This window comes from Nannobrachium achirus (assembly GCF_963921795.1).
Source record: "Nannobrachium achirus genome assembly, chromosome: 19".
In the NCBI taxonomy this organism is placed as follows: Eukaryota; Metazoa; Chordata; class Actinopteri; order Myctophiformes; family Myctophidae; genus Nannobrachium; species Nannobrachium achirus.
In genome coordinates, this window is record NC_137826.1 from 26,324,249 (window position 1) to 26,342,314 (window position 18,066).

An 18,066-nucleotide genomic window follows, 5' to 3' on the forward strand; every position below is an offset into this window, starting at 1 on the left:
CTTCTTGTCATTATGTGCTTATGACTGCTCATCCCCCACTGATGAGGATGTGCTGCGGACCAGCTCCATGCCCTGCGCTTGGCTTCAGACAGCACACTCACACTCATGCACACACACAAAAATGCCAAAACCAGGCTTAAGAACACAAGTGCACACATACAACACCTGAGCAGAAATGTATGTAATAATAATATAAAGATGTGTAATGATAAAAATAATTTATGTATGGTGATTATATCATTGAGGTGCGTTCCCACGAAAGCACGATTCCATACAAAGTTAATGCAAAGACGCGACTCGCATCGAGTGGAATGAGCGAGCGAGGCCAACGCAAAAAAAAAAACGTTCCATCGCCTCGGTATCTTAGTTCCACCTGGAAAATACCAACTGAGGCGACATTCTCTTCCCCTTAAACAATGCTGACTAGCGCAACCAAAGTGAAGGAACACATACCTTTAATAGAATACACTGTAATACATCACTATTTTGTTCTTCAATAGAAACTGAATTCAATATAAATCGTTAGATACTGTATACAGCAATCCTTTTTTTTTTCATCTCATACTCTTACAAAATGTGTTTCTCTTTAAAATATTATACACAAATAAAGTGAGCCAATGACTGAACATGGCATTTTCCAAATCTTACATTTCCCCTGCACTGTTTTCATACTGAGTGAATGATCCAAAAGCATTTCTACTTGCACTTGTTTGACACAAAGTCTTGCAATCCTTTGAAGATCAAGCCTGTCTGTTCCTTCCTGGTGTACTGTACGTGAAGGACAATATAATACAGTACCTCAATGTGGTAATAATCTCTACATAATAAATAAAGAACTAGAACTGTCCCTCCAACATTACTGTTCGTTAGCTCAGGACAATGGGATGGGCAGTCTCATTGTCCTGACGTTGTCAACAGCTGTAGCATCTGTACATAGAAAAATTATGCATAGAAAAGACCATTCATTGAATGCACTAGCCAATGCCTGTTGGAACGATGCCTGTTGGGAACGCTCGGTGGTTATGAGATGCGCAAAGGACACACACGCACGCACACAGAGATTTGCGTAATTTATTGAAGGGCTTTAACTCACTTGCAGTATATTCAGTGCTACTGTATGTTCTGTGTTTAGTGAAAGTCAACCACTCATTTTCTAGCTCAGAAACTAAACTAATAACATTGTGGGATACAATACAAGGAGTAGTTCACCCAAAAAATTCAAGGAGATGGCAAACTCAAAGAGTCTCCTTACTGAGTTTCCTATTGACCAATGACCCGGTCAAATTATTGGCTTAGGAATGCGACAACAATCTCCATGAATTCAAGGTTTCATAGGGAGTGTAGGGTTAGGGTTAGGGTTAGGGTTAGGCTGCATAAAGCAGCATTGGTTACCCTCCTTGTATCACAAACCATCTGGCATGACCCACATTTCATGACCACAGGTGAGAGTAGGGACAAAGGTTCAGCTCTCTGTTGGTGGAGTACAGCGAACACAGTACCACTCTTGGTGATTCTCCGGCTAATCTACAGCTCCATCCTGCCCTCACTCATGAACAAGACCTTGAGATACTTAGGGTGCGGTCGGAAATGCGCACTCAACGCACTGGTGTGCCATGTTGTCGTTCGTTTATCGGAAATCCAGTACGCGGCGCACCGGTGTGCTGAGTGCACGCACTGAACGACCCTACTCAGAAGATGGGGTTTGACAGTGTGGTGCGTCAGTGCGGTGTTTTGATTGGTTGGTTTTCATGGCCGTGTCTCGATCGCTTCTCAGCTGTGAACAATGGCGTAGGAAATGATAACAAAATGCACTATTTGCTGCTTTATTGGTCCTTTGGGCTTTATTGTTACACACGCATCAACGTGTAAACTAACAGCAGGTTGGCCAATGTTATGAATTAAATTACCTATGAATACCAACGTTACGTTAGCAACTGCTGCTTTTCAGAACGTTTTCCGACTGAAAAAGCACACAGCTGCCTCTAAACTGGCCGTTCGTAAATAAGCCACACTGAATGCACTGACAGCGTCACCGCCCACTGCACTCACTACACTGAGCACACACCCGGTGCGCATTTCCGAACGCACCCTTAAACTCCTTCCTCCTGAGACAGTGGACTGCTGACCCCCATCCCGGCTGCTTCACACTCGAATGTGAACCGAGGGAGAGCTGGAGGTTGCAGACCGATGATGCCATCAGGACCACCACCATCACCTGCAAAGAGCAGTGCAGCAATCACCAGCTCACCCAAATGTAAACCGCCCCTTCCCCGACTATATACTGTACTAGTAAGACGCCTCAGGGCGACATGCGACCTCGCCCTAAAGGGCCATCTGGCCAGTGATGTATATCGGGCCAGTTACCCATATATGGAGACCCCTGCATGATAGTCAACAATGTTATGTCAAAACATGCCCATATATGGGCATTACCAAATATGGCATTCCCAGATATGTCCTTAACTCATTCTGTGCTCCAGACATGAACGGGTTAAAATGTCCAGCGTGCCTCTCGCAGGCTCCGTCCGTGGCCATTCTCTTATTTTGAAGGCCAGAAGTCGATTGCGCAAACATTTCCTGTTTGACGTCATGACGTCATTCACCGGAAGTGGTCATCTCCCCATGCGGTTGCAGTAATGGCCGATCGTTGCCTTTCAGCGAGAATCTAATGTCATCCTTGGCTTCAAAAGTGTTTTTTGGAGAAAATGGACATTAAAGATGAGATCGACCGTTGGCCTCCATGTTAAGGGATTACTATTTTGTGCACGTGGATCCGCGATGATGATGAATCGGCGAGTCCAATCGTGCCAGGACTTTCCAACGGACCGTAGGCTAAGATTGCCAGCGTTACTCTATATACAGCATGGGTATTCAACTGGCGGCCCGCGGGCCAAATGCGGCCCGCGGGGACCTTCCTTGTGGCCCCTGGAGCAATTAAAAAAAAAAAAAAGATTTTTGATTTTTTTTCTTTTTTTTTTTTTTTCGTGGAGACTAATGAACGTTATAGGTATGGTTTGCGCGATATGAAACATGAGCTTCATCTTACCATAATCACAGTAATCCCTAATCATATTCCATCATATTCAAGTGAAGAGACTCCAGTCAGAGCACTGCAGCTGAGTGGAGTGTGTGTGTCGCGACCCACCTGATCCTCGTTGAGCATCGTTAAAGCAGTGTGTGCACTGTCAATAAGGTCGACATCTACTCTAAGATAGCATCAAAGCCAGGTTGGCCATCACTAGTGTGATGTAGTTAGCACTAAGTTTTAAACAAGAAAGCATGTGTACAGTTGTCAACTTGAACATAAATTAAGCACATTAACATGAAAGTATTCTACTTGAAAAGTATTCTGCTTTGCAATGTAGTTAGATGAAAATGTGCTTGTTTGTGAAAATGTAGTAGTGAAAATGTGGTCGTGCCCGTTGTTTCAAGTGTTCATTAGATTAATAGCTGTGGGGGGGGGGGGGGTGGATACGTTAGTGCGGCCCCCGGCCCCTTGGGTTTCTGTCAATGTGGCCCCCTGGACAATTTTGTTGAATACCCCTGATATACAGTATATTACGCGAGTATACTCGGGATTGGCACTCCGAGTACTCCGAGTATTTTTCACAAGTATTCTTGGGATCGGCTACAAATGAGTTAATATTGATGACATTGGGACAGGGATCTCCATATATGGGCATAAAACGTATGTTAATTAGTAAAGCCAAGCAGGGCCTTAGCCTGGGTTTGTCACCTGTGATATTACCTGTGATGTCACAGTGACAAGGGAACCAACCCATAGACTGTAAACATGTGTACTGACTGACTGACTGACTGACACAGTATGGATATCCAAGTTTTGATCTTTGATGAAGTGATGTCACGTGACATCACTTCCTGTACTGACTGAAGGACTGACTGAAGGACGGACAAGCTCCGACATTTCTCATGGTATACTGCGACCTTCGGTCGCAACACACACACACACACACACACACGAACGAACGCACGCACACACACGTACGCGTAATCTCCTTGTACAGTCACTTGCTCCGTGAACATCGATACTTAAGTGTGGCAGCGAGGGAAATAAGCCATTAATAGCTGGTGTTAATGCTGCTCGTGGATGGAATGAATTGCAATGCCATGAGGTAACCGCTGCTGGCAGGAGGACAGGAAGACACCGTAGGTTTAAAAGGCCACGCAGCCAGACACTTGTTTGGCGCTCTTGCAGCATATCCCGCCATGTCAGGCCCCATGGATAACACTGCAACATGCCAGAGGTCATATCTCAGCACCAGGAAATAACTAACAGGGAGGGGGAAGAACAACACGACAGGCGTTCCCGCTGGCATTCAGTCCGATATCTCCTCCAACGAGAGCAGATAGGAGGTTGTTTGCTGATGAACACGCATTGAAAAAAAGAAAACAGAACCACTTCCAAGTTCCAACACACACACACACACACACACAGATATATGCACATGTGCACACACACGCACGTTACAGCACTAGGCACAAGCAGGCAGGCAGTGGGCCCGTCACGGCGGGGTGATTAATGACCGCTGTCCAGTGTGTCTGAAATCACACTGGTGAGACTCCGGTTCACCAAACACGAGGAATTCCACCCGGGGACGTCCAGTAAAGTCCAAATATATTATTACACACCAGCAGGGAAGAGAGAGAGAGAGAGAGAGAGAGAGAGAGAGAGAGAGAGAGAGAGAGAGAGAGAGAGAGAGAGAGAGAGAGAGGAGGGGGTGGAGGGGGGCAATGAAGAAGAAGCAGGGGGTATTGAGAGGAAGGGGAAGAATGAGCGCGAGGGAGTGAACTAATAAACAGGAGGAACGACACCGCACACAAGAATGCAAACGTTTTTATACTGTACAGTATGTGCGTGTGTGTATGTGAAGGGGGAGAGAGCAAGATAGAGAGAGAGAAGAGAGAATGGGAGAGGAGAAGAACAGAGTTGGAGCGGAAGGCAGCCTCTCTTTTATCACTTGGCTGGTGCCGGCTGCTTGAGCGTGAGCTGCAGCGCTCCGTTACACAAAGCAGGATCAAATGGATTACAGCCAGCGCTGGAGCGCAAATCACTACCATGTCTGTCCACAGACAGAACGGGACCGAGGAGGGCCTAGTGTACAGTACACTCACACACACACACAGACACACACAGACACACACAGACACACACACACACACACACACACACACACACACACACACACACACACACACACACACAGACAGACACAAACAAATGCCTCAGAAGGACCACTCATGGTACTGATGCTGCTCCTCTGTTTTGTATTTTTCCATTCTTCTTTTGTTTTTGTTCTTTTTCTCCGTTATTCTGTGTTTGACTCTCGCTGCTGTTTTGCATTAAAATGATAATAATCCATCATGTTTTTGTTTTGTTTCTGTGTAACTGCGAGGGGTCACGCTTCTCGCCTCTCCTACAGAACGGTGTTACTTTTGCTCTAGCCTTGCGTAGCCAGACGACCAGAGATCTCCGCCTATGTCTGGGGAAATGTAAATTCACTACCGGGGCTAGAGCAGCGACGAGAATGTCCACTGCTCTGAAAACAAATAATAGTGATATCCCAATATGAAGGATCTCCCTTTGGCATCGATTCTACAATGCAGTTATTTTTATCTCCAAATTGTTTCCACACAGTTTTAGACTCTACATTGAATTCAGATGTCACCAGATGTATCTCTGACCATCTGATTGTCTGGTTACACGTGACTCTTTTCATTATATTTTATTTTAATGCAAGAACAACATTAAATAACTCCCACACAGGTTCACCAGACATGCTTTCTACACTCTCCCCCAAACGGACCTTCCCTTTCCTTCAACACATTCTCTCCTGCTCCCCCTCGGCGGCCGCTCTGTTGAAGGGCCATGTCCATGGGAGCAATACAACGCAGCTGATGGGACATGACGAGCACAGTGATCAACACTGCCATCCGATGGAGCATCCATCTAAAAGACGGATCATTCAAAGATGAAATCCACTTTCATCAAACTAATCTTTCAATCTCCCCCATGCAATTTGTGGCGGACAAAGAGATGAAAAATAAATAACAGTGACTGGATAGCAGAAATAAAACCATCTCTCTCTTTCTCTTTTTTTAAATACAAATTCCCCCTCTAATCTTTCTTCCTGTCTATATCCTTTGCAGCAATCACCCCATGGGACAGTTAAACGTGTGAGAGCTGGCTGTGCATGTAGACATAACTTCATAATTAATAAGTGGGAGGCAATGGGAGGGAACTTGCTGTGCGTTGTTAAAAAAAGAAAATGCAGCATCATGCCGAAAAGCCCCGAATGTTTAGAACATGGCCCCGGGGCTCCTATGTATCTCTCTCATCAGCCCTTTGCTGTCTAACCACCCCTGCTACTCACAAACACCTATAGAATATGAAGAGATATCTCACTAAAAGGAAGAGGTCATTAATCTAGGGATATTGCTGCATGCATCCCTGTTTCGTCCATCTTACATTGCTAATTCTCTTCTTGCCCTCCTGTTAATGATGTTTTCTTTTTAGCTTTGTTTTGATCCAAAAGCAACAGCTCTTTTAGCGCAGGGTAAATCTGGTGGGTTTCACTGCAGGGGCGTCCTGGCAGGTGACAACAACGCATGACGTGTTTTATGACCACTGGTTAAAGTGGCAACATTTACATTTACTGTCCTGTGGGCCGGCTATTTGTGAGAAGGGGTGTTGGGAGCGCTGTGGTCCAAAGACCACAGTCCAAAAAATCTTAGAGGCGGCTTGTTGTACTGTATGCGTTAGGGTTTGTAAACGCCGGGCCGCCCCGAGGTATTGGTGAAAACATACAATGTGGTTGCTGGTGTCGGGAAACGATGACAGAGTCAAAATGGAGGGCAGCGAGGCCAGCCGAGTCTTGCTTTTTTAGACTTTAAAATGGCTGTCCTCTCCAAAAAGCTATTAAAGCTATTAAAGAAACCAGGACTGCAAGTCCCAGGTTACTCCTTGTGCAGACAATACAGCATATGTACTGTAGTATGTTTAGTGTATTTTATAGTAAAGACACCTCTCTCCCCTAAGGGTCATTGTACTAAGTGCTGGGGGAGTGTAAAGGAGGACATGAGTGTGCAGGTGGGTGGTCGAGTTCAGCCTTAATCTATGTCCTTGAGAATATGCTGGAAATATTCCAACTTACTGGCTGACCTGCTGCAGTGTATACAAAGTCCCAGGATTCTGCACATGTGCCGGCGTGCCTGTTTAGACATCTTAATTAATACTCCAAATGTGCAAAGAAAAAGGAAGAGACCGATCTGGTTCATATGCAGGAGAGGAAGCTTCGGCCAGCACTTTGTGTCTCTGGTCGGAGGTGAAGGTACAGGGGGCCAGTGGGGGTTGACCAGGAGTTTCACAATGTCTTTAATGTGCGATTTCAAACAGCACGGGACCATAAATCATCTGGGTCTGCTTTTAAAAAACACCTGCATTGCAACTGTCTGGGCACTAATGGCAGCAGTTACTATATAAATCACGGCGAGCTGTAATTTCCAATATCTGAGAAATGATTACACTGAGCATCTGTCAGTGAATGCTATTTTAATGACCGCTGCTGCACTTACGGCCCCCGGACAAAAAGTGTAACGCAGGCTTGGTGTGTGCCGTTAAAAGTGTCTCCAGAGTGATGTGGCGGTTGCTCACTCTGTCGTCTTGGGTTTTCATCAGCGCTCTTAAGAATATCCAGTGGTCCTGGTTTTTCTCCTCATCTCGTCTTCTCTCCCTCACTGTTTTCCCTGTGTATTTTTTTCTATTGTTTTTCATTTTTTTCATTTTCCACTATTGTTTTAATGTTAAGCAGAACAGAGGAGAACAAATCTGGGCTTGGTTTGACCATCACACTCCATAGTTTTCCCAGGCAGGCTTATATTTATCAAAGACCACGACTTCATCCCAGATGCATCCTTTTATAAAGCTGCCGCTAACCCTGCTCTCAAATAGGACTGATCAAAACAACCATATTGACTGTTTCAACCTCATAGTAATCTTGTGTTATTAAACATCTTACTTTTCCATGAGTCTATCAACACTAGAGACAGAGCGCTAGTCCTGGCAACAACGTGTTGCCCGTACAACCTTTTTTTTTAAACTCATCTGTGTGCAAGTATAAAATGCAATTTGATGTTCCGCGCTAGCGGAGCCATTCCATTCAATCTACAGCATCCTTTTGAAAGCCGTTCAAGGCAGATGCTTCTTGTTATCCCTTTTAACAAAGGATGGACAAAGACCGGTCAAATGTGTTGTGCAACGGCACCACTCCAAGATGAAGGAGGGCTTATGAAACCAACCTGCCCACCCAAACATGAAGCCTTCACTCTCTCTCAGCTATCAATTCTTCTCCTGGAATGATATTATATAAAACAAAGAAAGAAAAGCAAACGAACTCTTCATCAAATGTCCACTACAACAAACAATGTGGGGAGGACATCAAATGTCCACCACAATGAACATGTGGAGAACCTCCCCAAAACAATGAAAAAGAGAAGCTTCTCAAATGGAGCAAACAATTCATTAATACTCTTCAACACAAAAATGGCTAGTCGAAAAACAGGTAAAAACGCGCAATGCATTTCGGACTATTAGGTCGAAAGCTAACATTATAAAGACAAAAATGACAAGGAGTCTCAATAAAAGGCACCAAAGGTGAGACAGAGCAACACAGATGTATTTACTGAGATTTTTTTTTAACCATCAATTGTTTTGCAAAAAGAGTATTGTATTTCATTGTCTCAATTATTTGTTTCAATAGTTTTTATACCTATATTTAGATTTTGGTTCAATATATTTCCATGTGTGGATTTATTTGTATGGTTTTGTTTTATTACTGGATTGACAATTATACTTTTGTCCTCCTCCTCAGGCATTAATGCCATCAAATGGTCAGACAGCTGGTGTATAGGGTTAGCTAAAAAAAAAAGTGTATGTTAGCCTGCATTTCTGAGCCTGTATTCCTTGTCATGTCACTGAGCAGTTCATGCAACCTGCCTAGGCCTACAGTCCTTCACCCCATGGCTACGGAGACCCTAAGAGGTGGGGGCACCCCTCTTCTCCTGCCCACATGGTCCATGTTAAGAAACGTGAAATGGCTGAAGCTCCGGAACAATAACCTCCTTCCTTTGAGAGTGCAGGTTCCTCTCCTCTCAACCTGGCCTCCCTCCTTGCCTTGGCACACACGTGGACTTACCTCCACCAACAGTGCCTTTGTACTTGATCCACACAGTGATGTGTAAATCCCCACAAATGCCCATTTTTCCTTCAGCCCGTGATAAATAAAAACGAGGAGGAAAAAAAAACAGATTGGCTTTAATACCTCTGTAAAAAAAAGAAAAAAAGAAAAGAAACCTGTATGAGGCGGCGCTTGCTTTTTAATGGCCACGCTCTGGTCTCAATCATACAGTGGACATCTGGATCGCATCTCCCCTGTTCTCCCCCATGCAATCAGACACAGTGGAACTGCGCTCTCCGCAGGACAAAATGTGGGCGCAACATGTCGTCAGAGACCATTGCGTTCAGAGAATGTCTTTGACAGGGAGGGGGACACTCTTCTGAGGGGTGATTTACACTTCGTTTGGCGCCGGTGTCGCACACCAAATAGTCGATCTACAAGCTCACAACAGGTTGCACTGCGACGCGTTATGAGCTTGTAGATCTGCAATTTTCTTGTGCGTGACACGGCACGCGACCAAGTAAAAATCTGGCATAAAATCCCAAATATACTGTAGCTGCGCTGAAGTTAGGCCAAATGCCAAAAAAAGAGCAGTTTTCTCCGCCTTGCTCTAAAAGATTCCTCCTAGGCCCCATTCCAAACGCTGGCCGTTATCCAAGTGATATACGAAGCGATAACATTCGGATCAACGTGCACGTTGATTAGTTTTGCAGGGGCAAAATTGCCTCCTACATGCATGTGGCGTGAGGCAAGCATTATCGTAAGCCACAGGTCCACCACGACAGAGAGCAATACAGAAGTATTAACCTCACTCGAAAGGTCAGACTCATTCATATGTCTCACTAAAGGCCAAAACGCTAGTTAGAATCCCATTAACAAGGTCTTAAAAAAACAAATCTTCACAGTGGGAATAGGAAATCCGTATTCTTGCTCAACTATAGTATTCGTAATTATTGTTGGCTCTTAAAGAGTAATATAGGATTTACAGGGCACAGCGATTGAACTACCATATATGGTTGAGGCACATAAAGTGTTACAACCACTGAATCGAGATCCTGGGCTTTATCAAGCAGTGATGCATCTGGAGTTAGCCATGCAAGTACACCGATAAAATGTCCACCACACCACTTCACAAAAAACAAATACAGTCCAGTCCAGAGTAGCTTCCTGACGTCAATTATCGCTCTGCAGGCAGGCCAGGGAGGCAAAAACAGAGGAAGAAATCAAAACCACAAAATGTTCCTATGCTCATGCCATCATTGATGATGGATTGACTGCCTGCTAATACTGCCACACTTTGAGGTACCGATCCCCAGCCACCCCACTTATCACCATTGGCTGCCTCTTTCCGACGCTTTAATCCGCCCTTTTGTACACTTTTTGAACAGTGACTGGTTGCCTCACATCTTGCCACACGTCATTGTGCTGTGGGTCTGCTGCCCGCCAGGGCCTATAGGGAATCATAAACATGGGGGTGAGGAGGGGTGAGAGGTCATTGGCATCTTTGGTCCTGCTCAGGGACACCTAGATGTACTGGACTGTATAACCCTCCCCGTCTGCATCTCATACTGGCTCAGCACCCACGCATCCTGCTGGTTTATTTTCTCTAACCAACCTGGTGTAAATATCCTGCAAATATCAAGGTGCCGGGAATGCGTGCGGCGCAGTCACGCCGTCAGCCACGGGGGAAAGGGGGAACAAGGGAAGAGCCCCCAGGTGAGCCCCTCCAGCTGCTGTCATGACATCACTTGTCTTGGATGGGATTAGAGTTGGGCATTCGACCACAGATTTGCAACAAACACATCAATATTTTTGGATACATTGGATTCATTCAAGAATATATATATATATATATATATATATATATATATATATTTTTTTTTTTTCCAATCAACAAATCAAACCCTGCCTAATGTGGGCATACATGCAATACTGTACAACTAAAGCATGCACTCACATGTTACCCAACAATCCAGCTCTTCATCAACTAAGCATGACACGTGCAGATGTGGACACGCAAGTTATTTGCATGTCTTCCCCAGTGCCTAAACAACTCAGGAAGAACAGCAGGCATGTTTATGAGAGTGTACGGGAGACAGCGATAAAAACAGACAAGTCGATCAACCTTGCAGAGTTAAAACCGAGGTTCAGCAAATTTGTGTCAAACTAGTCCCAAGTTTACAGGTCGGCGTGGAAAGCAAAAGGGTTATATGTGAGCCGCAGGCCTGGCGAGGCTTACTGGTCTGGTACATGGCCATGTGGCCTGGATCTCTTCTTGTCCCATTTCAATAATTTACTATAATGAGAGCGGAGCGCTGCAGTTTACCGTCAGCAGTCAGCTCCTTTGTAGCCACCTGAATAACACAGCAGACTTCACAATATCCAAATACCCATAAAAGCTTTTATTTATCCCGTGTTTGTTCAGCCTCAAGGCAAGCAATAAACACAATAAAGTAAATCTCTGGGGGTGTGCTGTGTGTGTGATCTACAATAAATGATGTAGCAACTAGACCCCCAACCAATGCCGACTTTGGAGATTGCTAGACCACAGATTACCGATGTTTTGTAAAAAAGAAAGATTTGTGTGTGTGTGTGTGTGTGTGTGTGTGTGTGTGTGTGTGTGTGTGTGTGCGTGCGTGCGTGCGTGCGTGCGTGCATGTTTTATACAGTTCAATTAAGTGCAAATCTACAAATAATTTAATCAGGTGCTGGAATAAATAATGAAAGAAAGGCCGTTTTCAATGCTCCCCGAAAAGGTTTCAATTGATATTATTTAACCACTTTTTAACCAACCAATTGTAACGCTCTTTTCACAAAATGCAGATTTCTTTTTTTTACATTTTCACCTATAACGACATGCCCAAAAATAGGGAAATCAGGTTGAAAGTGGTTAAAAATCAGGAAACATCAGTTGCATAATTACAGTGTCAAATAATGGCAGATATATCGGCCAAACCAATGTGCTGGTCGCGCTCTAGGCGCAACCTTTACTGTCTATAATTCACTTCCAAACTTGATGACAAAAAACAGTGGTGTGGGACATGGATGAGAGAGAGGAATGTTTTGCTAATATCAACAGGTGAAGGCCAACACATGGTGAAATGGTAATTTACTGCACAAAGGCAACGGTGCAGACATTAAGATCACACGCACAACTGTTAATGTGTAGCGTGGCAAGATGAAATCCAGACAGAGATGATTCTTTCATCTTTTCACTTTCCTCTTCTTCCAGGGGCCCTTTCTAATTCACCCCAATGCCAGCGGCCCAATCACACTTTCCCCCATATCCATAGCTACAAGTAGCTCTATACTGATTATACCAATTTCCCCTTCAGAACCTCTTGTTTAAGGGTGGTATGCCATGTACGGAATGTCAGAATGCAAGGTCGGTGCATTGCATACCAGTCGCGTGTGTCCTGAACATGCAATTATCAAAATCCGACAAGGGGTTTTGACTCAGGCATGATACCTGGTTACAAGAACATAACAGACACAAATAATAATTTCATTATGGTATCCCATGCTGTAATTGTGGTGCCAACGCCGATCATGACTTTAAACGAGCCATTCCAATAAAGCCCCAGGTCAGGCTTCAACCTCTTAGTTTACCGTTTGCATGTCTCCATGGCAACAATGTCATCCCTCTGTCGTAAAAAGAAATGCCCCTTTCAGCAAAAAATTGTTCTAAATGCTTTTAGGGCGAGAGAAGCGGTGGCTGCGGCCCTAGGGCATGCTCCAGACTGACACGTGCTGGGCACTTAGATTTACACCTGTCTCCAACAACGTGCTTCACTATGAATGGGCCATGTCTGAACATTAAGGATACATTATCAAAATGGGAACGTTTAAGTGTTACCATGGACACAAAACAACTTAATAGTATCAAACAGGCTCCGATTGTGTGCAAAACAAGTGGCTTCTCGTGTCAAAAGCTGACTCTGGCTTGGCAGTGGAGACGGGAGAAGGGAGAAGGGATGCAAAAGGTCACATGGAGCACCCTCTCGACGCCTTCTCTGCTGGAAGCCGTTTCACACTGGGATCCTGGGGCTTTGCTTCAAGTTGTTCCAGCATATTAAACCTCCAAAAGCACTTTCATACTATTTAAAAAAGTTCATGTCTGGGAGATATTCATTATAAAGTAATAAGAAAATATCAAAATGCATAGTTATCCTTGTTCATTCCAAATGAAACGTAGAATGCATCTACTTCTGGACAGCTTTGGATGAAGACATTTTACAATGAATATATAAAATATTTAAGGACATCCCTTCTTTTAGTAGGATTTTTGGTGCCTGCTTGTGCTTAAAATTGACAACCAAATGAACCCTAGCATCTCTATTCTGGGGAGAACATTCAATGAAAACAGCGGATTTACAAGCTCTCAACATTGCGATGAGCCTGTAGATCGGCTGTATTCGGCAAAGAGATTGGTGTAATCTTTTAACGATGAAAGATTTGAGCATATTAAGTTTCAAAATAGTTTACGTCGGACCAATAAAGCTTAAATCTATAACATCCGCAAAGCTCTCTCTCAATAAACCACAGTCTAAGTCTGCGGAATCTGTTTCAAGTTATTCAATGTGTTTATTATTTAAATGTTAATAATAATATGTACTATTTACTAACATTTATATGTAAATAAATAAATATGTATGCATAATAAATGTATATTTATATGTATTAAATTGTTTCAAAAAATATATATTGGGGAGGTTGTTTAAAATGGGATGATAACGGAATAAGCCACTAGCACATATTGCCAAATTTACAACATTTAACAATTGTAAATCTTTTCTATGCGAAGCTTGGGGGTTGTCACGGCCCCTTGCCCTTGTCTGTAGGGCCTGTGGTAGCCTGTGCATGGTGGATCTCTGTACCTGTGCTTTTCCCCACAGAGCCTTCGGGTGTCGGCCAATGAGGTGGCTGATTAGGGGCATTGGGAGCACCTGGCAAGTGCTCCCTGGAGCCCTATAAAAGCCTGCATGGCACCCTCATTCTCTCTCTCCCTCTCACCAGATGACAGCACCTTTCGTTTGAGTTCTCACACTTAACAACACCCCACACTACACTGAACACACATCCATGCACTGCTGACACTACTGACGACTGACTTACACACTTCATACCCTTGTACCTAGTGTTTATCTTTATTTATCCTTTTGTTAATAAATTATTGTTATGTTTTATACCACCACCATGTTTCCTCCTCGATTTGTCATTGCCTACGGGCCAGGTCGTGACAAATTGGGGGCTCGTGCCGTTTGCGAAAAGTTGGAACTCGGGTTGGCCGTGACATTATTGACAGGTAAAGTAGTCTTCCTGTTTTGTTTAGAGCTTGTATATTGGCATCTTTGGTCACGGCATTAGGAGGAGGTGCATGGTAGTGGTTAGTTTTGATTAAAAGTAGAGTTAACAATTTGGTTTTGAATACTTTGGTTTGAATACTTTGGTTTGAATAATTTGGTTTTGAGTAATTTAAGTAAAAGTAATCTAAGTAAAAGTAATTGTTTGGGTAAATACAATTGTGTTCGGTTACTTTTGGTTTGAGCTGTCTATTAGTTACCAGGTGTGGTAATTGGAACAGGTGGGTCTCGTACAGTCTAGGGGCAGTACTCTGATCCACGTAGGTCAGTGGTGTTTTCCCACAGAGGGGCTCACTGTTCTTTTGGTTGCATCATTGCATGTCTCGCTTGTCTTAATGTGACAGTGACAGAGGGGAGCATTGGTTCCATTTTTGGAATTTGTTATTTAGTTATTTAAAAATGTCTAATGGCTTTATAAAAAGAGAACCTACATGGTATATTGTAAAATAAGTAAGTCACGACCTTTGTCCATTGACCAGGTTGATTTTATTGTGTTGAAAATGCCTAAGATTGAGGGCTTTGAGACTGAATAAATCTTAGGTGGCTTTACTATAGACTGGTTACACTGTAAAAGGGGACTCTTTTGCAGAGTGGAATTTAAACAATATATGGTGAGTTTTTTTTGAGTGTCAGTTTTGCCCTGCATTGTTCCTTGTGTGATTCTGCTCTGTCAATATTGACTCGTAACTTTAAAGGATAATAGTAAAAAAGACTTATTGTCCGTTTCTAAGTAAATGAATACATCTCCAACAGGTGGCAGGAAAAACTGAGTTGATTTGGTCGGTGGTTTGTAGCATGATGGTTACATAAAGCAGGGTCAGACAGAGGTTGGTTCTAGACGGTTGGTTCCTCAGACGGTTGGTTCCTCAGACGGTTGGTTCCTCAGACGGTTGGTTCCTCAGACGGATGCGGTCCACCAGACGGATGCGGTCCACCAGACGGTGTGACCCTCCAGACGGTGTGACCCTCCAGACGGTGCGGTCCACCAGACGGGTGGTCCACCAGACGAGTGGTCCACCAGACGAGTGGTCCGCCAGACTAAGGCTGGGAGGGGTTATGGGTGGCCGTTGTTCTGGCCCGTCTCAGAGAGGCGGCGCTGAGGCGCATTTGGTTGCAGGCTCGGTACACTTCCCCCCAGCAGGCCCTGCTAAAACGATGGCTACAGAGAATCATACAAACCCTCTACCAGGTCATTGCTTTGATGCCACCATTCACCACCGTCAAACAAGGTGAGATGAAGCCTTATTTTAACGCTGATATGCGTATGGCTATTAGATGACCAGAGAAATGTGGAGCTTGCGGGGGTAGTGTTAAAGTTACTTTTTCAATGTATTGACCAGAGCATGAATTGCAAGTGTTAACGTTACTTTTTCAGGCAGAACATTATCTTTTTGGGGCCAGCTGCGTTTTGCCGTAAAGAAATTGGTTGACGGGAAAAAGCGCTCACCAAATATGTAGTGTGGGAGTAAACAGTTTTTCAAGAAGTGGGTTTGATATGGGTAAAACAAGGGGTTTTAATTCTATTGAAATTGCACTAGGTAACTCAGCTGTAGTGTAGCATGGGTGTGTTTGTTTTAATGCACTGTAAAACAAAGCGGAGTGTACAGTAGTGTTGATTTTATTGGTGTTTTAGCCAATTAATTGGGTTTTGCTCATGAGGATTTAAGTGTAAAAAGTAAAACTTGGACAGAAAAGCTGATCAGGGAGCATTGTGTGGGAGAAGTGGTCTGTTCTGGTCTCCGATTCCTGATTCAGGTTTCTGTACAATGTTTGTTGGCAGGTCTGTATGTGAGTAGAATAAGTCCTGGTGGTATTTTTAAAGATTTTCAAATTCGTTTTTGGATGTGTTTAAAGCACTGCTGATCTTATTGTGTTGGGTCCCACAAATGGTTTAATGTTTACAGCACTGCTGATCTTATAGTGTGGAGTCCCGCAAATGGTTTCATGACCTGTGTTGTTTTTACCCAAGATGTCGTCTTTCTTCTTCCATTATAGGCCATCCTGTTTGTCAGTCTCTTAAAGTGCTCCTGTATACAAGGCTGCTGTGGCTGTGGACAGGAGGGTGTGGCAAGGTGGAGTGGAGGTTAGAGTAGATATCAGGTGGTATTTTGGTTACAGGTGGGGATTGCTAAATGTTATTTGCTAGTAAGGTGGATAATGTGACAATTTCCCTTTGGACATTCAAGAGGATGGTTTTTTTTTACCTATTGAAGACTTCTCCTCATTCTTCTTTGTTAGCTGCTGCATGGGTGCCTCCTGCACTTATGGTGTTGGCCCCTGCAGGGTTTTGATCAACAGATAATTAATTAGGTTGCAAGCTTTGACTTGTCGGGTGGGTTTTGTTATACTTTGTTCTAACTTCTCGCCCTACTTTTGTTCAGGAATTTCTACAGGGACCAAGCCAGACGTGGTTGGTACTGTTTGTTGGACAGAATGTCTGAAGTGTTACAGGGACCAGGCCAGAGTTGGGTGGTACTCTTTGTCAGACAAAAACGGTAAAGTAATGGCGATAGGCTCCTTTGCGCCAGTGGCCCTCTTGGCCGGTCACTCATACCTTAAATGCATCAGTTGCTGGGGTGGTGGCTGGTGATAGGGGGGGGTTAACCATTGGAGGAGCAGTTAGGTGTCTTTGGTGTTTGTCTTTGGTTCCAATTGGCGGAACAAGTTTGTATTTTTGTGTCTTTGGTTCCATTGGCGGAACAGTTTTGTCCTTTGTTATATGTTGTTTGTACTGATCAGTGACCTGTCTTCAATGTTTTCCCTACAGTGTCTAATCTGAGGGTTGTGGTCCTATTCGTTGGACATTCTCCATGGGTCCTCATCTTGCCTCTGTCTTTCACCCCTATGCTCCTTGGGTAATAGGTTGCTGGGGTGGAGGCCTGTGACAGGGTGCGGGTGGCCATTGGAGTAGAGGTGGTATAGTATATTTAATGTGTAGTATATTTCACATTTGATATAGTATTTAATGGTAATGGATAGTATTTGATGGTATTTAATGGCATTTATATTCACTAATTAACACATGTGTTTTTCTTCATTATTCAATATATTATATTATGTAGTACATTGTTTTTTTTTCTTTAGTTTGAATTTGTTATTGCGACTCTAAGGAGTCAGGTATAGTGTTTCGGGCCCTTACGGTCCCTCCTTTTGAAGGGGGAGGGTGTCACGGCCCCTTGCCCTTGTCTGTAGGGCCTGTGGTAGCCTGTGCATGGTGGATCTCTGTACCTGTGCTTTTCCCCACAGAGCCTTCGGGTGTCGGCCAATGAGGTGGCTGATTAGGGGCATTGGGAGCACCTGGCAAGTGCTCCCTGGAGCCCTATAAAAGCCTGCATGGCACCCTCATTCTCTCTCTCCCTCTCACCAGATGACAGCACCTTTCGTTTGAGTTCTCACACTTAACAACACCCCACACTACACTGAACACACATCCATGCACTGCTGACACTACTGACGACTGACTTACACACTTCATACCCTTGTACCTAGTGTTTATCTTTATTTATCCT

General features: G+C 44.0%; 1 protein-coding gene across 1 annotated transcript in view; it reads right to left on the bottom strand.

Annotated features, from left to right (window-relative positions):
- Positions 1-18,066, bottom strand: part of uvrag (UV radiation resistance associated gene) — a 123,372-nt gene that overhangs the window by 52,310 nt on the left and 52,996 nt on the right. The gene's annotated exons all lie outside the window — the stretch shown is intronic.